Genomic DNA, 24712 nt, shown 5'->3' with positions numbered 1-24712 from the left:
ACTCGGTCAATATTTCCCAACCTTGGTCCTATACGGACTCGGTTAATTTTCCCGACCTTGGTCCCCACCGGACTCGGTCACTTTTCCCGACCTTAGTCCCTTACCGGACTCGGTCAATAATTCCCGACCTTGGTCCTTTCCGGACTTGGTCAATAATTCCCGACCTTGGCCCTTTACCGGACTCGGTCAATACCCCTTGATCTTTTCAACGAATAGATCAAGTCTTTCCCGATCTTCGTCAAATTCCAACGAGATCTAATTTCTATTGATCTTGGCCATTCTCCGAATAGATCAATACCTATTTCCCCGTTATGTTAAGTCGTTTGACTATAAGGGTCATATCTTGGTGCCCGATCATGCCTTGGGTAATCTTTCCTCAAGCACATCGATCTCATTCACCTCAACTTCCTTATCCGCCAAACACTTAGCATAACATTTTCAACTTCTATAATCAGCCCCCTTTTTCCGAATAATTATTCACTTGCTACACGTGTAGTTCTTGCCCCTTGGGTAATCATCTTGGCTTAACCAATTCATCTTGGCAAACTCTCTTGGTTTCCAAGCATGTAATCGCGTTTATGCCTCAATTCCCTTCCGGCTCACCAACACTAATGTTCAAGTTAATAATTCGGTTTTCCGATGACTCAATCATTTAAGTTACACCTTTAGTAGTCATTTACCATGACATATTCCCGAGCACTTATCCATCCTAGGATCAAGCATGCTCTGATACCAACTTGTGAGACCCCGTCCCGGACGTCTCGGCGTCCGGCGACCCAAGGTTCACGTTCGCGCCACTTCCCGGCCGAACCTCCATATTTTTCACGATTTAACATAGAATTGCCTTTACGAGGCTTAATCTCTTAACACAGCGGAAGTCTTTATACCCTTGGTCTAATTCCAACTATCCCTTGTACCGGTTTGGTCGTCTCCGTCCCTTAGACTTTAGATCATTCATTAACTCGGCCAAGACATGCCATTTGTTCGCTAACCATTCTAAGTCTAACGATTGCATATTCTTTGTATCCCTAATCCAACGGCCAATTCCCAAACGTCTATCTTAACTAATAAGTTAGATGCGTTTACATACCTTGGCCTACATGCGGATTTGATTCTTCTTCGATCCGTCTATTGATCCTTCTCTTAGCCCTCTCGTCGCCTTATTCCATTCGTACAACGATTCTTAACCAATCGTGTATTGATGGACCAATCTCTATCGTTAATTAGCCATACATCCAACCAACCCCACTGGTCTAAGTCCCACAAAAGAGATTGGGGATCGTACGTTTCTCTTGGTTCACGGTGGCCGAATCAAGCTCTTGGCTCATTGGTCCATCCGTCCTCCAAACGTACGCCCCTTCGGTTTCATGGTGGACGATCAAGCCCTCGGCTTAACGAACCATCCATGTTTCCGATCCGGTCGTTTATCACTACGACCGCCGACGGTTTATTAACCATTTACCCGTCTGGTCCATGGTGGTCAGTAAAGCCTTCAGCTTATCGATCCATTAATGTGATCCAAACAATATCATTATCACACCCAAGGGTCCGTGGATTCATCCATCGGATTATCGTAGGCTAGCCCATGAAATCATTCGTCCATCGGCCTTTGGTTTACTCGCGGGTCCAACATCACATCCATTCGTTGCACCCTTTCGAAAGGTTGCGTCTTTCCGATCGTAACCGTTCGGCCTTATCCACCCTTTGGCCAACAGTAACCGTTCGTCGGTAACCGCTCGACCTTACACCTCTTCATCCCAAGCTACCACAGTCCACCAGCTCGAGTGTCAGCTGACCGGACCACCCAGCTGGGATAGTACTCGATCAGTTCACCGAGCTCGGTTGAGCTGTCGGTCAGCTCACCTAGCTGAGCTAGCTAGTCATGCAGCTGGTTTAGCTCACCTAGCTGAGCTAGCTAGTTCATCCAGCTTGTCCAGCTCACCTAGCTGGTTTAGCTCGAACGTTCTTTCGCGTTCTTTCCGGCTAAGTCTTTTGGTCCGTTTTCTTGGCCTTGACTACGCCATTCCCAATCTTTCCGTGATCATTTCTCCATGATCACTAGATTATCCCGATGTCGTCTATGTCATCTACCCTTTTCATGACTTAAACGTTTCATTCTTTCCTTGGGTTAACTTATTCATTGGTCTTTCTCGACCATGATCTAGTTTTTCCTAAAACAAACCGGCCCCCTTTAGGATCGCGGGACGCGGGTGTTACACGGATGTATCTCCGTGCTAGAGGAGTTCCGGGTCCTGTGAATGCTCCGGTCCATACCGTTCCATCTGATAGCGAGGAAGAAGACGAGGAGGAGGCCAGCACCTGTCGGAAATGCGTTCGGGATCATCCCGAAGTGGATGCCAAAAACAAGGCGTCCACTTCGAAGACTAAACCGGCGATGAAGGAGCCTGTTCCTGAGCCTCTTCCATAAATGTTCTCTAACTTCTTCACTTATTTTGAACTCGTAATGGGCTTCGGCCCCTTTTTATTTATGGAAACATTTACAATTTTCCTTACTTTTCAAATATTCTCAGAGATGCGTCTTTTAATGCAGGATCTGTTCGAGGGCATAAATCTCTCCGCGAATCACTCCATTCCTAGGATAGAATCCGCAGCTTGCTAGGGATATAACGTTCCTATAAATTATAGTCTCAATTTCCCTCTACTCCTCACCATTCTTTTCATTTTAGTAGGTATGGAGTTCTTCATACCATCCTCCCTTTAGATGATTTAAGCGTTTCTTGAGATTGCTCAATATCGTCTTGTTCGCGGCTTCAGCTTGACCGTTTCCTTGCGGATATCGTGGAGTAGAATAACTAACTTTGATTCCCCAATCCGCACAAAAGGCATCAAACTCGTGTGAAATGAATTGTGGTCCATTATCAGTGACTATTTCGTACGGAACTCCATGTCGACATATAATGTTTTTCCAAATAAAGGTCTTCACCGCTGAATCCTTGATACCAACATACGCCTCAGCTTCAATCCATTTCGAAAAGTAGTCCGTAAGGACTAAAAAGTATTGTACACCTCGAGTTGACTTGTGCAATGGTCCAATGATGTCCATTGACCACCTCATAAACGGGTATGGGCGGAAATGGAGGAGAATAATTCCGACGGTTGATGGATCAATGGTGCATGGAGTTGGCAGCGCTTGCATCTTTGGGCGAACTTAACACAATCTGTGATCATAGTGGGCCAATAATCTCCCATTCTTTTAACTTTAAAAGCCATAGCCCTTCCTGATGAATGACTCCCACATAATCCTTCGTGTACTTCGCTCATAACGATTTCGACTTCGGGCCCAAAAATGCATAATAGGTAAGGGTCACTGACACCTCGTCTATACAATGTGTCTTTTGACAGACAAAATTTCGCGCTAACGATTCTCATTTTTCTGGCCTGCCATTTATTCTTTGGGAGCTCGCCTGTCATAATGTAGTGCTTTATTGGCTCCCTCCAGTCAGGCCCCCAGTCTTTAGCCGGAATTTGGTCGACCTTGTGAAATACTCGTGGCTCCGGTTCGGGATGTTCGTTTGGTTCAAGAAAATTCTCCTCGATTAATGGCTCGGTTTCTAATATCGTTTCCGGAATCACATCTTCTGCTAAGAGAACGGGTTCCTTGTCAGATGTGTGGGATCCCCTTGACTTCCTCCGTTTGTTGGGTGGAGGTTCGATCTCTGGTTTGCCACGGTCACGCACCGCTGCTCGAGACCTTGTAACGACGAGGGTTTCCCTGTTGTCTTGAATGCTTCGCTCCGAAATGCATTCCACTGGAATAACTCTTTTCAACTCAGGATCTGATGTTGATGCTAATGCGGCAAGTGCGTCCGCAGTTGTATTCTCCCCCCGAGGTATGCAGATTAATTCGAATTTCGAGAAATTTAAGATAGATCCTTCACCACTTTGAGGTACGTTTCCATTCTTGAATCCTTGGCTTCATAGTCTCTATTAAACTGGTTAACTACTAATTGCGAATCGCAATAAGCCAATATTTCCTTAGCACCAACTCCTTGTGCCAATCGAAGTCCGGCAATCAGGACTTCGTATTCTGCCTCGTTGTTGGAGGCATTGAATAACAATCGGAATGACTGTTCTAGAATTTCTGATGTTGGAGACTCCAACTTGATTCCCACTCCGGATCCTTGTTTTGTTGAAGACCCATCTACGTGTAATTTCCAAGTTTGGTTCTCCGGTTGTTCTATCGTTCCAGGTATTGGTAGTTCGGTCAGGAAGTCTGCTAAGACCTGAGCCTTCATACTGATCCGGCTTTTGAACTCTATGTCGTACTCGCTTAATTCCACCGCCCATTTCGCCAAACGTCCGGACTGACTTGGACTATGAAGTATTGTTCGGAGTGGCTGGTTGGTTAATACTTCAATCGGATGGGATTGAAAATACGGTCGCAGCTTCCGAGCCGAGGTCACCACCGCGAGTGCGAGTTTTTCCATCATTGTATATCTGGTTTCTGGATCCGTCATTGACTTACTTACGTAATAAATTGGTTTCTGCTCTCCGCGATCTTCCCGAACCAAGACTCCACTAACCGCGTGGTTTGAAACTGACACGTACAAATAAAGTTTTTCATCCACTTCTGGTTTGGACAGTATAGGTGGAGTGGTTAAGTATGCCTTAAGCTGCTCAAAAGCTTCTTCACACCTCTCATCCCAAAGGAATCCTTTGTTCCCTTTTAGAATTTGGTAGAAAGGTAACGACTTATCTGTTGATCTCGAGATAAAACGATTCAAAGCCGCAATCCGCCCAGTCAACCGTTGTACTTCTTTGAAGTTTCTTGGAGATGGCATGTTTAGAAAGGCGTTAATTTGATTTGGATTGGCTTCAATCCCTCTTTCTGTCACGATATAGCCAAGAAACTCTCCGGATGGGACTCCAAATGTGCACTTCGCCGGGTTCAGCTTCATTTGATATTTATTGAGAATATCAAAACATTCCTCTAAATGCTTAACGTGATCCTCTTTCTTTAACGATTTAACCAATATATCATCTATGTAGACTTCCATTGTCTTCCCGAGGTGATTGTGGAACATGTTGTTAACCAACCGTTGGTAAGTTGCTCCTGCATTTTTCAAACCAAAAGGCATTACCTTGTAACAATAGATACCTCTATCTGTGATAAATGACGTCTTTTCCTGATCTTCGGGGTTCATCATTATTTGATTATAACCCGAGAAGGCGTCCATGAATGTTAACAGCTCGTTCCCAGCGGTGGACTCTACAAGTTGATCTATATGTGGGAGCGGAAAACTATCTTTGGGACATGCTTTATTTAGGTCTGTGAAATCGATGCAAACCCTATCTTTCCCATTCTTCTTTTTGACAACGACAGTATTTGCTACCCATTCCGGGTATTGCACTTCTCTTATGGACCCTATCTTCAAAAGTTTATCCACTTCGTCATTTACTATTTTTGCTCGCTCCACTCCGAGCTTTCTTCTTTTCTGTTTCACCGGCTTGAAGCTCGGATCCACGTTTAGCTCGTGACAAATTATATTTGGATCTATACCAGGCATGTCCGCCGCTGACCACGCAAACGATGTTTTGTTTCTCCTCAAAAGTTCGATCAAAGCTTCTTTTATTTGGCCAGTCAAAGTTGCTCCAATTCGGACTTTCCGATCTGGTTTGTCTTCTTCCAATACCACTTCGACTACTACATCCTCTTTTTCCTGCCCACTAGAAAACTTTTGCCTTAGTCCTTCTTTTGCGGGCTTTGTTAATTGCTATTGGATCTTCAAACGGTGGCTAGCTAGGTAACACGTCCGTGAAGCTTCTTGATCTCCCCGAATTGTTTCCACCCCATTTGATGTTGGAAATTTGATACATTAATGGTATGTAGAGGGGACTGCTTTCATTCGATAAATCCAGGGAGTCCCGAGGATGATGTTGTAAGCTGCGGGCTTATCGAAGACAACGAAGTCCACGATTTTCGATACCTTTTTGGCAAGGACCGGTAGCTTGATTGTTCCGAGAGACATGGCTGACTCGCTTGTGAACGCAACTAATGGAGATGGAGGTCCTACTATGTCTGATCGGCTGATTCCCATTCTTTCTAAAGTACTTAAAAAGATCAAGTCGACCAAACTGCCTGTATCGATAAGGATCCTTGATACTTCGAAGTTAGCAACATCAAGGGTAATGACTAGAGCATCATCATGCGGTCTTTCGAGGTGCCGCGTTTCTTCTTTGTTAAATGATATTGAAGCACCTTGAAAATCAACTTCTTCGCTCAAGCTTGCTTTGAGTAAGACATTTCGTCTATGTTTTTTGATGAAACTTATCGAATCTCGACAAAATTTGGAGCCTCCTAGAATCACATTGATCTTACCCTTCGAACTTCTTGGTTCTTCCTCGTTGGATAACCTTGGTCTTTTGGAATCTTGATATTTGGAGTTTTCCTTTGCTTCGTGGTATTCCTTCACAAAATCTTTTATATCGAATTTGGAAAGATCTCCACTGGCCCAAAGCTCCGCAAGGTGCCTTTTAAGGACACTACAATCCTTGGTTAAATGTCCGGTTACTTTATGAATATCGCAATATAAACTTTCATCGCGGACCCAAGTGTTTGACCTTCCTTTTCCTTGGAATTGCTTTCCGACAGTACTATTGAAGGGTTGTGACCCAAATTTTCTTGGTCCTTTGCTCTCCCTAGGCTCGAACTTCTTGGTAGGGACGGTGATTGCCGGCTTTTCTTGCTTATTTCTTTTGGCAAAATTTTCTTTCTCGTCCTCTACTTCCATCCAATTGTTTGCACGGAAGAGTGCATCTTGAATTGTATCTGGCTTATGAAGTATTAAGTCTTCTTTAAACCTTGAATCATGTCCCAATCCTTTTCGTAGGGCAGATAAAGCTGATTGCTGTGAGATTCTTGGGAGCTTTGACAGCACTCCTTTGAACTTGGTGATGAAAACTCGAAGTGACTCATTTGATCCTTGCGATAAGTTCCAAAGATCGGCATCCGAAACGCTTTTATCCATAAGGATGGAATATTGCTTTAAGAATACGGCTGATAGTTTGTCAAAATTGCTGATCGAACCCGGCTCTAATTGGGTGAACCACATTAGAGCTTGGCCACATAGATTTTCCGAAAAAAGCTTGCAGTAACCTGCGTCCTCATCAGCTTCATCCAATTCGACTCTTCCAGCAGCGATCAGAAAAGCTGCGAGATAGCTTTTTGGACCCTCCAATCCGCTGTAAGGGTCTAACTTGAGTTTCCGGGAATCTTTGATCCTAAAACTTGCAATTCGCGAGATGAAAGGTGTTCGCCTAGCTTCTTCAATGACTCGATTGATGTCTGGCTCCGAACTTGTAGCTTGATGAAATTTTGATTTCATTTCTTTTAATTCCTGGCTAACCTTCCTCATGGTCTCGAACTGGTCAAGGTTCTCCTGCTCGTATTGAGCTGCAAGTTGTTCTTCATCTCCGAGCTGTGTCTCTTCTTCCAACGTCTGATCTACATTATTAGTAGCACCGGGAGTTGTTTGTCCGCTGGTTTCATTTCGTACAGCGGAACTTGGCGAGTTGAATATCCCTCTTCGGATTCCTGGGATGTTTGCAACGTATCGACGGCCTTTTCCACATCCGAGAACTTTTGTGATATGTCCGACATGGTTTGCTGCATAGCTTTGAGGGTTTCGGCCAATGATGTCTCAACGGTGTCTCCTCCGGACATTGTTGCTTATCTCGGAAGTGTAATAAAGAAAAATCTGACCACTCAAGAATCCTATCTCCCCACAGGCGGCGCCAAAATGTGGATGTCGGATTCACACACTCAAGTATTTCTATTAAGTAGGAAAGATTACTCTTGAGGAACAAAAATAAATATGTAAAAACTTATAAATTGCTACGAAAATTGCTATATTACTTCTTTTTCTTGAGAGGAAGATCCCCTTTACATGGCCATTGGCCTTTATATTTATACATAGAGAATCGACATTGTTGGTATCGGATCCCGCACCAGAAGTACGAGACCAACCAAAGATTACCACGTAGTCAAGATAATGGCCCATAAAGAATGAAGCCCATCGGACCCAAAAGCCGAAGGAACGGTCGAAGTGGTTATCACCACTTCGAGAATCCGAAGTGATTGCATTGTGATGTGAGTTCGATGTAGAAGGCATGGGTAAGATGGTTCAAGGACACTTGGGCCGAAAAGGCGAGGCCCACGAAGATGAGAGTCAACTCAAATTCAAACGTTGAGCATTAAAGTCAAGGAATCAAAACGGACACATTTAAGAAGGAATAATTGTACTTAATTACTCATTTTAATGTCGTTTCTCTAAGTATAAATATAAAGGCCAATGGCCATGTAAAGGGGATCTTTTTTCTCAAAAAAGAAATACTATAGCCATTTTCGTAGCAATTTACAAACTTTTACATATTCATTTTGTCCCTCAAGAATAATCTTTCCTACCTAATAAAATACTTGAGTGTGTGAATCCGACATCCACATTTTGGCGCCGTCTGTGGGGAGATTAGGATTCTTGAGTGGTCAGATTTTTCCTTTATCACACTTCCGAGATAAGCAACAATGTCCGGAGGAGACACCGTTGAGACATCATTGGCTGAAACCCTCAAAGCTATGCAGCAAACCATGTCGGACATATCACAAAAGTTCTCGGATGTGGAAAAAGCCGTCGATACGTTGCAAACATCCCAGGTATCTCTTAGTCAAAACGTCAATACTATACAAACTCGTGTTCGCTCTTTAAGTGCAGGAAACCTTGTGGGAATCCGAAGAGGGATATTCAACTCGCCAAGTTCCGCTGCACGAAATGAAACCAGCGGACAAACAACTCCTGGTGCTACTAATAACGCGGCTCAGACGTTGGAAGAAGAGACACAGCTCGGAGATGAAGAACAACTTGCAGCTCAGTACGAGCAGGAGAACCTCGACCAGTTCGAGACCATGAGGAAGGTTAGCCAGGAATTAAAAGAAATGAAATCAAAATTTCATCAAGCTACAAGTTCGGAGCCAGACATCAATCGAGTCATTGAAGAGGCTAGGCGAACACCTTTCATCTCGCGAATTGCAAGTTTGAGGATCAAAGATTCCCGGAAACTCAAGTTGGACCCTTACAGCGGATTAGAGGATCCAAAAAGCTATCTCGCAGCTTTTCTGATCGCTGCTGGAAGAGTCGAGTTGGATGAAGCTGATGAAGACGCAGGCTACTGCAAGCTTTTTTCGGAGAATCTATGTGGCCAAGCTCTAATGTGGTTTACCCAATTAGAGCCGGGTTCGATCAGCAATTTCGACGAACTATCAGCCGTATTCTTAAAGCAATATTCCATCCTTATGGATAAAAGCGTTTCGGATGCCGATCTTTGGAACTTATCGCAAGGATCTAATGAGTCGCTTCGAGTTTTTATCACCAAATTCAAAGGAGTGCTATCAAAGCTCCCAAGAATCTCGCAGCAATCAGCTTTATCTGCCCTACGAAAAGGATTGCGACATGATTCAAGGTTTAAAGAAGACTTAATACTTCATAAACCAGACACAATTCAGGACGCACTCTTCCGCGCGAACAACTGGATGGAGGTAGAGGACAAAAAAGAAAGTTTTGCCAAGAGGAATAAACAAGAAAAGCCGGCAATCACCGTCCCTACCAAGAAGTTCGAGCCTAGGGAGAGCAAAGGACCAAGGAAGTTTGGGTCGCAACCCTTCAACAGTACCGTCGGAAAGCAATTCCAAGGGAAAGGAAGATCAAACACTTGGGTCCATGATGAAAGTCTATATTGCGATATTCATAAAGTAACCGGGCATTTAACCAAGGATTGCAGCGTTCTTAAAAAGCACCTCGCAGAGCTTTGGGCCAGTGGAGATCTTTCCAAATTCGATATAAAAGATTTTATGAAGGAATACCACGAAGCAAAGGAAAACTCCAAAGATCAAGATTCCAAAAGACCAAGGTTATCCAACGAGGAAGAACCAAGAAGTTCGAAGGGTAAGATCAATGTGATTCTAGGAGGTTCCAAGTTTTGCGGAGATTCGATAAGTTCCATCAACAAACATAGACGAAATATCCTACTCAAAGCAAGCTTAAGCGAGGAAGTCGATTTTCAAGGTGCATCGATATCATTTAATGAAGAAGAAACGCGGAACCTCGAAAGACCGCATGATGATGCTCTAGTCATTACCCTTGACGTGGCTAACTTCGAAGTATCAAGGATCCTTATAGATACAGGCAGTTCGGTCGATTTGATCTTTTTAAGTACTCTAGAAAGAATGGGAATCAGCCGAGGAGACATAGTAGGACCCCCATCTCCGTTAGTTGTGTTCACAAGCGAGTCAGCCATGTCTCTCGGAACAATTAAGCTACCGGTCCTTTCCAAGAAGGTATCGAAGATCGTGGACTTCGTTGTCTTCGATAAACCTGCAGCTTACAACATCATCCTTGGGACTCCCTGGATTTATCGAGTGAAAGCAGTCCCTTCTACATACCATCAATGTATCAAATTTCCAACATCAAATGGGGTGGAAACAATTCGGGGAGATCAAGAAGCTTCACGGACGTGTTACCTAGCTAGCCACCGTATGAAGATTCAATAGCAACTAATGAAGCCCGTAAAAGAGGGACTAAGAACAAAATTTCCTAGCGGGCAGAAGAAAGATGATGTAGTAATCGAAGTGGCGTTGGAAGAAGACAAGCCGGACCGGAAAATTCGAATTGGAGCAACTCTGACTGGCCAAATAAAAGAAGCTTTGATCAAACTTTTAAAGAGAAACAAAACATCGTTTGCATGGTCAGCAGCAGACATGCCTGGTATAGATCCAAGTATAATTTGTCACGAGCTAAACGTAGATCCGAGCTTCAAACCGGTGAAACAGAAAAGAAGAAAGCTCGGAGTGGAGCGAGCCAAGATAGTAAATGACGAAGTAGATAAACTTTTGAAGATAGGATCCATAAGAGAAGTGCAATACCCGGAATGGATAGCAAACACTGTCGTCGTCAAAAAGAAGAACGGGAAAGATAAGGTTTGCATCGATTTCACAGACCTAAATAAAGCATGTCCCAAAGATAGTTTCCCGCTCCCACATATAGATCGACTTGTAGAGTCCACCGCTGGGAACGAGTTGTTAACATTCATGGACGCCTTCTCGGGTTATAATCAAATAATGATGAACCCCGAAGATCAAGAAAAGACGTCATTCATTACTGATAGAGGTATCTATTGTTACAAGGTAATGCCTTTTGGTTTGAAAAATGCAGGAGCAACTTACCAACGGTTGGTTAACAAGATGTTCCATAATCATCTCGGGAAAACAATGGAAGTCTACATAGATGATATGTTGGTTAAGTCGTTAAAGAAGGAGGATCACGTTAATTATTTAGAGGAATGTTTTGATATTCTCAATAAATATCAAATGAAGCTGAACCCGGCGAAGTGCACATTTGGAGTCCCATCCGGAGAATTTCTTGGTTATATCGTGACAGAAAGAGGAATCGAAGCCAATCCAAATCAAATCAACGCCTTTCTGAACATGCCCTCTCCAAGAAACTTAAAAGAAGTACAACGGTTGACTGGGCGGATTACGGCTCTAAATCGTTTTATCTCGAGATCAACAGATAAGTCGTTGCCTTTCTACCAAATTCTAAAAGGGAACAAAGGATTCCTTTGGGACGAGAAGTGTGAAGAAGCTTTTGGGCAGCTTAAAGCATACTTAACCACTCCGCCTATATTGTCCAAACCAGAAGTGGATGAAAAACTTTATTTGTATATGTCGGTTTCAAACCACGTAGTTAGTGGAGTCTTGGTTCGGGAGGACCGTGGGGAGCAGAAACCAATTTATGTGAGCAAGTCAATGACGGATCCAGAAACCAGATACACAATGATGGAAAAACTCGCACTCGCAGTGGTGATATCGGCTCGAAAGCTACGCCCGTACTTTCAATCCCATCCGGTTGAGGTATTAACCAACCAGCCACTCCGAACAATACTTCATAGTCCAAGCCAGTCCGGACGATTGGCGAAATGGGCGGTGGAATTAAGCGAGTACGACATAGAGTTCAAAAGCTGGATCAGTATGAAGGCTCAGGTCTTAGCAGATTTCCTGACCGAACTACCAATACCTGGAACGATAGAACAACCGGAGAACCAAACTTGGAAATTACACGTAGATGGGTCTTCAACAAAACAAGGATCCGGAGTGGGAATCAAGTTGGAGTCTCCGACGTCAGAAATTCTAGAACAATCATTCCGGTTGCTATTCAATGCCTCCAACAACGAGGCAGAATACGAAGCCCTGATTGCCGGACTTCGATTAGCACAAGGAGTTGGAGCTAAGGAAATATTGGCTTATTGCGATTCGCAATTAGTAGTTAACCAATTTAATGGAGACTATGAAGCCAAAGATTCGAGAATGGAAGCGTACCTCGAAGTGGTAAAGGATTTATCTAAAAATTTCTCGAAATTTGAATTAATCCGCATACCTCGAGGAGAGAATACAACTGCGGACGCGCTCGCCGCATTGGCGTCAACATCAGATCTTGAGTTGAAAAGAGTTATTCCAGTGGAATGCATTTCGGAGCGAAGCATTCAAGACAACAAAGAAACCCTCGTCATTACAAGATCTCGAGCGGCGGCACACGACCGTGGCGAACCAGTATCGAACCACCACCCAACAAACGGAGGAAGTCAAGAGGATCAAATACGTCTAACAAGGGACCCGTTGTCTTAGCTGAAGATGTGAGTTCAAAAACAGTATTAGAAACTGAATCGTTAATCGAGGAGGATGCTCTCGAACCAAACGAACATCCCGAGCCAGAGCCATGAGTATTTCACAAGGTTGACCAAATTCCGGCTAAAGACTGGGGGGCTGACTGGAGGGAGCCAATAAAGCACTACATCATGACAGGTGAGCTCCCAAAGAATAAATGGCAGGCCAGGAAAATGAAAGTCGTTAGCGCGAAATTTTGTCTGTCAAAGGATGCGTTATATAGACGAGGTGTCAGTGACCCTTACCTATTATGCATTTTTGGGCCCGAAGTCGAAATTGTCATGAGCGAGGTGCATGAAGGATTATGCGGGAGTCATTCATCAGGAAGAGCTATGGCTTTTAAAGTTAAAAGAATGGGGTATTTTTGGCCCACTATGATCACAGATTGTGTTAAGTTCGCCCAAAGATGCAAGCGCTGTCAACTCCATGCACCATTGATCCACCAACCGTCGGAATTATTCTCCTCCATTTCCGCCCCATACCCGTTTATGAGGTGGTCAATGGACATCATTGGACCATTACACAAATCAACTCGAGGTGTACAGTACCTTTTAGTCCTTACGGACTACTTTTCAAAATGGATTGAAGCTGAGGCGTATGTTGGTATCAAGGATTCGGCGGTGAAGACCTTTATTTGGAAAAACATTATATGTCGACATGGAGTTCCATACGAAATAGTCACTGATAATGGACCGCAATTCATTTCACACGAGTTTGATGCCTTTTGTGCGGACTGGGGAATTAAAGTTAGTTATTCTACTCCACGATATCCGCAAGGAAACGGTCAAGCTGAAGCCGCGAACAAGACAATATTAAGCAATCTCAAGATACGCTTAAGTCATCTAAAGGGAGGATGGTATGAAGAACTCCAACCCGTCCTGTGGGCCTATCGTACAACCCCTAGGCGACCTACAGGAGAAACTCCATTCTCTTTGGTTTATGGCATGGAGGCGGTAGTACCAGCTGAACTCAATATGCCCGGACTTCGCCGAACAGAAGCACCGTTAAATGAGGAAGAAAATTCAGCAATGCTTAATGATTCACTAGATACCATAAATGAAAGGCGTGATCAAGCTCTAATTCGGATCCAGAATTACCAGCAGGCAGCAGCCCGGTATTACAATTCCAAGGTTAAAAGTAGGCCGTTCTTCGTGGGAGATTATGTATTAAGGCGCGTCTTTGACAACAAAAAAGAAGAAGGTGCCGGTAAACTTGGTATTAATTGGGAAGGACCTTACATTATTACCGAAGTGGTTCGGAATGGTGTTTATAGGCTGAAAGACTTAGAAGACAATCCAGTCAAGCGACCTTGGAATGTGATCAACTTAAAGAAGTTTTATGTTTAAAGCTATATGCATTGTTTTTGTACATGAACTACGATGTGGCTTGATCCCGAGATGGGTACGTAGGCAGCTCGGAAACGAGTTCAGCTATTAATAAAAATTTTGTTTTATTTCTTTATTAAAGGAAAAAGGTTCGATTGTGCGAACAAGTGAAGCAAATAAAGGTGCGGCTATGTGAACATACAAGAGATTGGAAATAGAGCGTTATTTAAAAGACGGAATGTCCCTCATCGTACACTTCGGATTATGTAAATCTTGTTGACGAGCAGAACACTTCAACTCCTTGACCAGCAAGATCGAGGATCGGCATCATGCAGTCCGGAATTCGAGCAAAGTCAGAAATGCCAAGCTCAATCCACTCTCCGGGGTGAGATTCAAGGATGTGAAGATCTCTTGACACCGTAGTAAGCCTGCGTTGCATCCGGTTAATCCTCTTCCGAAGTCTCCTCTTTTCAGACATAAGCTTCCGGTGTTGAAGCTCAAGTGCCTCTATGAACGCCGTCGCTGTTCCTTAGTCTCTGATTGGGAGATCCCTGATCAAAGCACATGGGGCTCGGATCTGAGATCTCAAGAAACCGCGAAATGGAAGAGGCTGCCTGCTTGGCTCATTTGGAACATCTTCATTTATCATTCCGATTCTGGAGAAGTCGGGCATAGATTCTGAACAGTGAAGATTGAACTCCATACCTACTAAAATGAAAAGAATGGTGAGAAGTAAAGGGAAATTGAGACTATAATTTATAGGAACGTCATATCCCTAACAAGCTGCGGATTCTATCCAAGGAATAGAGTGATTCGCGGAGAGATTTATGCCCTCGAATGGATCCTGCATTAAAAGGCGCATCTCCGAGAATATTTGAAAAGAAAGGAAAGTTGCAAATATTTCCATAAATAAAAAGGGGCCGAAGCCCATTACGAGTTTTAAAAAAAAAAAGAGAAGAAGTGAAGAAGTTAAAGAACATTTATGGGAGAGGCTCAGAAACAGGCTCCTTCATCGCCGGTTTAGTCTTCAAAGTGGACGCCTTGTTCTTGGCATCCACTTCGGAACGATCACGAACGCGTTTCCGGCAGTTGCTGGCCTCCTCCTCCAAGTCCTCTTCCTCTTCACTGTCGGATGGAACGGCGCAGACAGGGGCGTTCACGGGACCCGGGACTCCTCTAGCTCGGAGATACATTCGAAGCATCTTCGGGATCTCAGCAACGGAGTCGAAGTTCCGCCACTCCCATTGAAAGGGATCACTCTCCAAGGCCCGTATCTTCCTTTCCACCCGAGCGATGCGAGCCTCGAGCGTCTGCCTTTTGAGTCCCAGCCGCTGCCTCTCTTCACACAAGCGACGGTGCTTGTCGGCAACCTAACATAAAAATGAGTGAATAAGACGAAACAAGAAGTTTTTAAATCGAAACTTTAATATTTACCTTGTCAATAAAATCGCAAGCCTCTTTCTTCTCCTTCGAAGGAAAGTGAAAGACGGCGTGAGGGAAGAGAACGCCGGCCGGTTCAAAGTCGTCGCCGGACAAGAAGAGTGGGCTGCCGGGATCAACGGGGGCTACTGTTTCGTTTTCCATTCTTAAAATATTTCTCAAGTAAGATTCTAAAACCATGTTTAAATAAAGCTTAGAAGTAGGTAAGCCTTTATTTATAATGATTTAGGGTTTGTCTTGGAACCATAAATCCAATAATGGTAGTGTGTCCGAGTGGTTTAAACCATTTTTGGAAAATCGAGAAAAGGCAGTTATTGCATTAAAAGACGAGCCGTTTTCCTTACTTATAAGAAGGAAAAGCGCAACCGTCGCATTAACTACAAAAGTTTCTAAGGCTCAAGCCCAATAAGTTTATCGAGTTGACTAAACCCGAAGTGGGGAACTCGCTTTAAGCCGAGCTCAGTTCTCGCATTCTAAAGAGAAAGGTCTGATCAACCTAAAAATCTCAAAAGCATAACCACAAGGCCACAAAAGGTTAAAAGCGGACTTTGCAAACCCGCGTATAATTTTAACCAAACCCCCTTGGGTCATAACCTAGAAAGGCTTAAAAGCCTCCTCAGGCGAATATCTTGTTCAAAAGAAAATAATAAAGCCTTCTTAGGCAAAGACAAGTTCGAAATTAAGTTTTAAAAATAATTGGGACAATTCCCAATTTAAAGTGGACGCAGCCACTACGGAGTAATATCCACCTCGGACCCCGGTTCAGCAACCGAAGTTTCGTTCACCTTCTTAGCTGATGCTTGGTCGGATGGAGCTCTTGGTCCGCCCTCTACATTACAACCATCCTCCGGAGTGACCGCCGGTGTCGCAGGTACTTCGGGTGGGATAACCTCCTCCGCCTCACTTGAACCTGGGAAGGACAGACCCAGTCAACTTGTTTTTCAAAAAAAATAAAAAAATACATAAGGTGAGGAAAAGGTAGTAAATGTCAGGAACCAAGCATTACCTGCCCAGTCTAGACCTGATTCACTTATAGGAGGCGATTCAGTGAAGAATTCCTCGAAGTCCCGAGGATTGAAGGTCGAAGTAGGAAGAGCTGCCAAACGACTCCGCTTTTCAGAAAGATTAGCCGACAGTTCGGTCCTTTCTTGCTCCTCGGAGAAATCTGTATCATGGATTTGATCCAGCAGGATCAGGTTGCTCTCGTACTCCTTGATGTCTGATTCCAAATCAGACCTAGCCTTCTCAGTTTGCATGAATCGGATGGCCCCTTGGATCAACTCCATCCCGCGTCCCTTAACCTCCTTTCTGGCTTTTGATGCCGACCTCGCCAACTCGGAGTCACGCAATTTGGCAATCGCCTTGTACTTCGCGTTAAGCTCGATAAGTTGGTTGTTCAGGGAATCAGCGTTTGATTCGGATTCTTGAAGCCTACCCTGAACACCAGAAAACTCTTCCTGGAGCTTGAAGTTCTGGTCGTACTGGCCCTGCAGTTCCCCCTTAATCTTCGCCAGTTCAAATGTTAGATTGTCGACCTTGTCTTCCAGTTCGTGTTTGGAGCCGGTAGAAGAGCTTAACTCAGCCTCAAGAGCATAAAGTTTTTTCTTCCACGCGTCAATCTCCTTTTCCCGACCAAGGACCAGCCCTTCATAGTGTTCGATCATGTCGTTAAGTTCGCCGTGAGCCTGGTATTATATATAAACTCGGGATGGCAAGTCAGTTCGCTGAATGGCAATGCAATAAAAAATAATAATAATAATAAATTAAAACTAAACTAACCCGGGATGAATGATGAGCATGAAGCAAATAGCGTTCACGGATCGCAGGGCGCCACTTGTTGAAATCTGGCAAGATCGAACCCGATCGGGTCTTGAAGCACCAGAAAACGTTGCCTTCCTTCTCCATAGCTGCGAAGGAAGAAGAGATGTAAAAATCGGAATCTTAATGGAAATAAAACGTCGAAGACTGTATGAATCACCAAACCTGAAAGCGATTTGACTTGAGGAACAAGAGCAGGTTTTAACCCCGAGGAAGCATCTCGAGGCCCAGAATCTCCCTTTTTGGAGATGCGCTCCGGGCAGTCTTTCCGCTATCAGGCTGGGAAGAGGAAGACATATCAACCGGTCGCGGAGGACCCATTGGTTCCGTAGGAGGAGATGATCGAGGTGAACTATCAGTCCGGGCCCTTGACTTTTCCCTTTGCGGGGAAGAATCACTGCGAGAGGACTTGTCTCTCTTCCGGCGAACCAAGTTCTTAATTGGTTCGTTGCTAAAATCATCTCGGGGAGGACGAGGTAAATCACGGAGAGGAGATCGGTCCCTTTGAGGAGAATGTGAATCATGACGATCGCGACGAGGAGTTAATCTGAAAGAAGCAACGGATCTGGCCCCTTCGGCGCTGCCATCATCAACCAGCAGGGTCCTACTGTAGTCCCTCTTGTCTATAGAAGTCGCGAGAAACTTTTTCTTCTCCTCGCAAGCCTCAGCCATCGGCTTGGAGAGTTTCTTACGCTGGGCAGCGAGGGCCCGAGCTGACATTCCCTGAGTTGAGGGAGGGGGCGGAAGACGATGAAGTAGATTGGGGGGACTCATCCTGAGTTTCCGGTTGGCCTCGACAAACCGGTCGAGGGTGAAAGAATTCCAAAGGGTTTCCCCTTCAAGGATTGTTTTGAAGAACTTGACAAATTCTTCAGTCGGGAGAGTTGAAGCGATGAGAGCTGCGAAATGAAACAACGAATTTGGTCAGTAAAAAATAATAATGAACAATAAAGGAATATACGACCTAGTCTCTACCATGTTTCGCGGACCACTTCGATGGGAATACATCGGAAAGATTCCCAATCGAAGCAGGAGTTTTCTTAATCAGAAACCAAGGATGGTGCCAGTTCTCATCCTTGTTCGGGAGGTGCGAGATGACGTTTCTATTGGCATTTGGATACGCCGAGAAGTACCCAGTTTTCTTTGATGAACTCCTTACGCTTAGGAGTTCATTCAGCTCGGGGACTCCAATAACGTAGCCAGCCTCCGCCGCAACGGTTATAATCCCGAGGATGGTTCGGAGGAGATTGGGGGTTAATTGAGGTAAAGCGATCTCGAGGGCCGCCAAGAATCGAACTAGGGCTTCGGGAAGGGGGAAGGTCAATCCGCAGCCCTTGAAGTAAATTTCGTAAACACAAAAGTAGCCGACACGGTGGTTCTCCGGGGATTCCGTAGGGTTGGCTATTTGCGCCTCCGCTATGATTCCAGGAGGAATTAGAAAGATTCTCGAGCGCAATCTTTGGCCACTTGAGCATTTAAAGTCCTCCGAATTGAAATAGCACTTCGAAGAACTTGGGGGGCTAATTGTTGGTGTCGGATCCCGCACCAGAAGTACGAGACCAACCAAAGATTGCCACGTAGTCAAGATAATGGTCCATAAAGAATGAAGCCCATCGGACCCAAGAGCCGAAGGAACGGTCGAAGTGGTTATCACCACTTCGAGAATCTGAAGTGATTGCATTATGATGTGAGTTCGATGTAGAAGGCATGGGTAAGATGGTTCAAGGACACTTGGGCCGAAAAGGCGAGGCCCACGAAGATGAGAGTCAACTCAAATTCAAACGTTGAGCATTAAAGTCAAAGAATCAAAACGGACACATTTAAGAAGGAATAATTGTATTTAATTACTCATTTTAATGTCGTTTCTCTAAGTATAAATATAAAGGCCAATGGCCATGTAAAGGGGATCTTTTTTCTCAAAAAAGAAATACTATAGCCATTTTTGTAGCAATTTACAAACTTTTACATATTCATTTTGTCCCTCAAGAATAATCTTTCCTACCTAATAAAATACTTGAGTGTGTGAATCCGACATCCACAGACATTAAAATGAATAATTATGTACAATTATTCCCTCTTAAATGTGTCTGTTTTGATTCTTTGACTTTAATGCTCAATGTTTGAATTTGAGTTGACTCTGATCTTCATGGGCCTCGCCTTTTGGCCCAAGTGTCCTTGAACCGACTTACCCGTGTCTTCTACACCGAACTCATGTCGAAGAGCAGTCACTTCGGATTCTCGAAGTGGTGATAACCACTTCGACCGTTCCTTCGGCTCACGGGTCCAATGGGCTTTATCCTTTATGGGCCATTATCTTGACTACGTGGCAATCTTTGGTTGGTCTCGGACTTTTGGTGCGGGATCCGACACCAACAGAAGGGATGTCCCTTCCCTGGTTTGAAAATTTCGGAAGATCTCTCCAATCTCTTCTCCGCCTACAAAACAGAGGAGAATAGTAGATTGGTAAAATAGCTACAATCTGTAACAAGTCTTGCTAAGGCTCGCGTTCTAAAAAAAACTCACCAGAAATCGAAGCGGGTAAGGGGTTTTGAGTCCTAACACTCAGTCCTTGAGACAAGGAAGCCTCCTGTCTCTGCTCATCGATTTCTTCTGGAATTACTCTGTCTCCCGAAAGAGGGTCTTCCTGTGGAAGTTACCAAACCTAGAGATTGCAGCTATCCGTTTCTTTTTCCCAATTTCGGATAACTGATCCTTAAGAGCCTTAGTCTCAGCGAGCGTTTTTTTCTTATCCCGAGCATTCAGGCTCGAGGCATCCTTTTCTTCGGAAGGAGGATCGAGGGGGTGAGTTTGACCATCTTTGATAGCGAGCCCCGCTTTATGAATACGTTGAAGGGTGAAGGAATTCCAATTTGTTTCACCCTCAGAAACGATTCGAAAGAAAGATAAGAAGTCAACAGTTGGGCGGGGGATCGTCTGGTTCCCTGAAACAAAGTGTTGAGTTAAGAATTCTATGTATTTCGCACAAAAACAGTGAAAGATAATAAAAGATGATTCTGACCAAGTTTGGGCGACCAATTTGGGAGAAGAAGACCGGAAAGCCCTTGGACGGAATGAGGATTAATTCGGAAAAAGAACCAGTATTTCCTCCAAGGCCCGTCATTTAGGGGCATTTCGTCGATGAGGTTACGGTCAAAAATAGGATTCATGGATAAAATACCCGCTGCCGCAGAATCACGGGCTCGAAATAGCCCTAAGAGTTCGCTGGTGGTGAGAGAAAACCCTGCCTCCGCCGAGACGGTCAGGGTGCTCAGAACGTACCGAAGGAAGTTGGGAGCCATTTGGGGAAAAGCAATCCCTAGATGAAGGAGGTACAAAAGGAGAACTTCTGGTATGGGAAAAAATAAACCAAAACCTTTGAAATAGACTTTGTACGCACAACAGTAACTCTTTCGCACCATTTCCGGAGACTCGTTGGGTCTAGGAAGAGAAAATTCTATTTCCTGAGGAATGTTACAAAGGCGACGAAGAGCGCCAAGGGAAGCATGGGTCGATTGAGACCTGAAATGCGGACCGAATTTATCTCCCGTCTGGGTGAAGACTTCGTCCCCTCTGGGAACAGAGATTCCTTGGCTGTCATCTTCATTGTCTGAAACGTAGACGGCTGGGGAAGACATTTTTTTTACTAAGAAATTTTTCTTTCTCCGGTTTGGTAAAAGCTTTCAAGGGTGAATGTACGCTCTAAAAGCCGTCGTTCCATTTAACCATATTTAGCGAAAAACCTCCTCAAGAATATTGGGAAGTGGGACAGGTTTCCCCGCAGTACTAATATAAAATTAGAAAGTTAATGATGACAGTTATCAGGGAAATCAAATTATTTGATTATCCGAGATCGGCGTAATAGCGTAAAACATGGAATAATTCCGGAATGTTAAAGATCTCGATTACTTAAGTCTTCCAAGCCGAGCACTTAGCTCGCAAGACTTGGGGGGCTAAATGTTGGGGTCGGATCCCACACATCTTCGATAGGATCCGTCTGGATCTGTCCACGTCATTATTACATAATAATCCTCTTGGAATTAAAGATATTTTATTATGAGAATCGAGCTTAACCAGTCGGGAGTTCGATTCAGTTTACTAAAAGAGTTCGATCTTTACCAGTACGGAGTTCGCTCTTATTCAACCTGCAGTTCGCATAGAGAAAGGCCGAAGCGAGGAGAATATTACTCGAGGCTCGTGGTAGCGTCAAGGCGCGGGAGTTCGGAGTCAACAAGAAAGAGTTCGGAAGATCCACCCGAAGCCCAAGATAGTTCGAATTCAAGCCGTTTCGGTCAAATTGTAACTTACATGATTAATGCGGATCAATGCGATTATGAGCAGTAAATGACCGCATTGATCATGTTTTCTCTATAAAAACAACCTCAAACGCATGTGTTTGGGGGGACGAATCTCATTACTCATTACTTTATATTTTTCTCTCTTTACTACTTTCGCAAGGCCTTTTGTACTCCGTTCTTATCAAATTTCTTTACTTCTTTTCTTGGTTGATTTCCTTTTCGAATTCTCATATTCATTTCCTGATTTTACAAGAGTTTTTTTTCACTGAAATACTTAAAGATAATCGAGTGTGAATCCTACATCCACAGTTTCCCTACAACATTAGTAGCAGGATTAACTCCGAACCTTTTTTGATCTTTAGGTTCAAACTTTTTTGTTGGATTTGCAACGACTAATTTAGCTGGCCGATGCTTCTTAGCGAGACTAAGTTTTTCTTCCTCCACCTCCATCCAATTGTTAGCTCGGAAGAGAGCATCATGGATGGTGCTTGGACGATTGACAATGAGTTCTTCCCGAAATCGGGATTCGTGCCAGAGTCCATTCTTTAAAGCGGATAGGGCAGCAGCATGCGATACCCCAGGAATTTTGGCTATCACTTCTTTGAATTTAGCGATATATTTGCGAAGTGGCTCATTCTGACCTTGGGTTAGATTCCAAAGATCTGCATCAGAAGTTGCCTTTTCCATGAACATGGAATATTGTTTTAGGAATGCAGAGGACAATTCCTTAAAACTATCAATAGTTTCTGGTTCTAATTGGGTGAACCGTAGCAGAGCCGGTCCGGATAGATTCTCGGAAAATAGTTTGCAAAATCCGGCATCTTCCTCGCCTGGTTCTAGATCAATTCTGCCTACGGCGATCTGAAAAGCAGCGAGGTGATTTTTAGGATCTCCTTTACCGTCATAAGTTGGTAACTTAACCTTTGGAGAATCTTTTATCCGAAGGTTCGAGATTCTCGAGGTAAAGGGTGTTCGACGAGTTTCTTCGATTACTCAATTGATCTCAGGAGCCGAACTGGTAGCCTGATGAAATTTTGACTTCATCTCATTAAGCTCTTGACGAACTTTGATGAAATCATCTGATAGGGTGACATCAGGATCTTCCATAAGGAGTCCGTCGTCAATAGGAAGATTTCCATGATCCTGGGGAATTTCTTCTTCGGTTGGGTTAGTCCCACCCCCTGCGGCTGCCTGATTGCTAGTACTAGCTAGCTGACCTATTGGAGGAGTTTGAGTAATCCTGGGAGTCGCAGATAACCTGCGCTGACGTATTGTTGTTCGCACTAAGGACAAATTATCTAAACGGCTTGAAACAACGTTCTGCGCGTTTGAGAAATTTGTCTGGGTGGTTTGAACTCTCGTTAAGGGTTGCTCGATTGAGTTCAATCTTTCACCAAAAGTGGTGTTAGCACCAACAAATGTACCCATCTGATTGGTCAGATTGGTGGTTGTTTGAGTAAGCAAGGCGATTGCATCGCTCAATGCTTGCTGCTCAGCCATAGTTTCTTGATTTGGGAAAGAAAGATTTTGAGATCAAAGAGTTTTGTGGTAGGTCCCCACAGGCGGCGCAAAAATGTGGATGTAGAATTCACACTCGATTGTCTTTAAGTATTTCAGTGGAGAAAAACTCTTGTAAAATCAACAAAATGAATATAAGAATTCGAAAGAGAAAATAACCAAGAAAAGAAAGAAATTTAACAAGAACGAAGTACAAAATGTCTTGCGAAAGTAATAAGAGAGAAAGTATATTGTATTGCATAGAAGTAATAAGTAAAAAGATTCCTCCTCAAACACATGCGTTTGAGGTTGTTTTTATAGAGAAAGCATGATCAATGCGGTCATTTACAGCACATAATCGCATTGATCCGCATTAATCATGTAGGTTACAACTTGACCGAAACGGCTTGAATTTGAACTATCTTGGGCTTCGCATGGATCTTCCGAACTCTTTCTTGCTGACTCCGAACTCCCGCGTTTGACGCTACCGCGAGCTTCGAACAATATTCTCCTCGATTCGGCCTTTCTCTATGCGAACTGTCTGTCGAATAAGAGTGAACTCTATACTGGCAAGGATCGAGCTCTTCTATTAGACTGAACCGAACTCCCAAGTGGTTAAGCTCGATTCTTATAATAAAATATCTTTAATTCCAAGAAAATTATTATGTAATAATAACGTGGACAGATCCAAGTGGATCCTACAGAAGATGTGTGGGATCTGACCCCAACAAGCTTGTTAGCTCCAATAATCTTTGGAATAAGAGCAATTATAGTCGTATTGAAGTTACTAGGTAGACAGCCCGAAGTAAAGAAGGCTTGGACTACCTCCACAAGATCTTGACCAACAATCTCCCAAGCTTCCCATAGAAACTCAACTGGAAACCCATCAGGCCCAGGAGCTTTGTTCTTAGGCATAGAAGAAACAGTAAGCCTAACCTCCTCAGCTGTAGGAATTTTAAGCAGTTGTGTTGCAAGATCCACAGAGCATCTAAATGGAACCAGATCTTGAATATCCTCTACAGACAAAGGAGTCAAGCCCTCATTCTCAGTTCCCATCAAATTCTGATAGTAGGAAACCACCATCTCCTTTAGCTGGCCCACATTTTGTATCCTCTCCTCATCATCATCCCTGAAAATCTTTATAGAGTTTCTGCCTTGGTTTGCTATTACAGACTTAAAGAAATAAGCTGTGTTTGCATCCCCATCTCTGGCCCATCTAATCCTCGATTTTTGTCTATAAAAAGACTCTTGGGACTTAGAAAAGAAATTCCAGGCTCTTCTAGCCACAAACTGCTCCCTAAACAACACTTCAGAAGGAGATCTCAACATATCAGCTTGAACCCTTTCCAAAACAGCAAGCAAATCCTTAGTTCTCTGGTTTATGTCTCCAAACCCTTCCCTATTCAATCGCTTGTAAGCAGCTTTAACAATCCTCATCTTCTGACCAAGAGTGTACAACTTAGAGCCAACACAAACCTGCTGCTACCAAGCCTCCTTAATTACATCTTTAAACTTTGGGTGGATAGAGAGGAATGAGAAATACTTGTAAGCTTTGTTACCTCTCTGAATCATGGAAGAAGTGTACACCAAAATAGGTGAATGGTCAA

This window comes from Arabidopsis lyrata, assembly GCF_000004255.2.
Source record: "Arabidopsis lyrata subsp. lyrata unplaced genomic scaffold ARALYscaffold_1, whole genome shotgun sequence".
Classification (NCBI taxonomy): domain Eukaryota; kingdom Viridiplantae; phylum Streptophyta; class Magnoliopsida; order Brassicales; family Brassicaceae; genus Arabidopsis; species Arabidopsis lyrata.
This window is presented reverse-complemented; position numbering follows the sequence as displayed.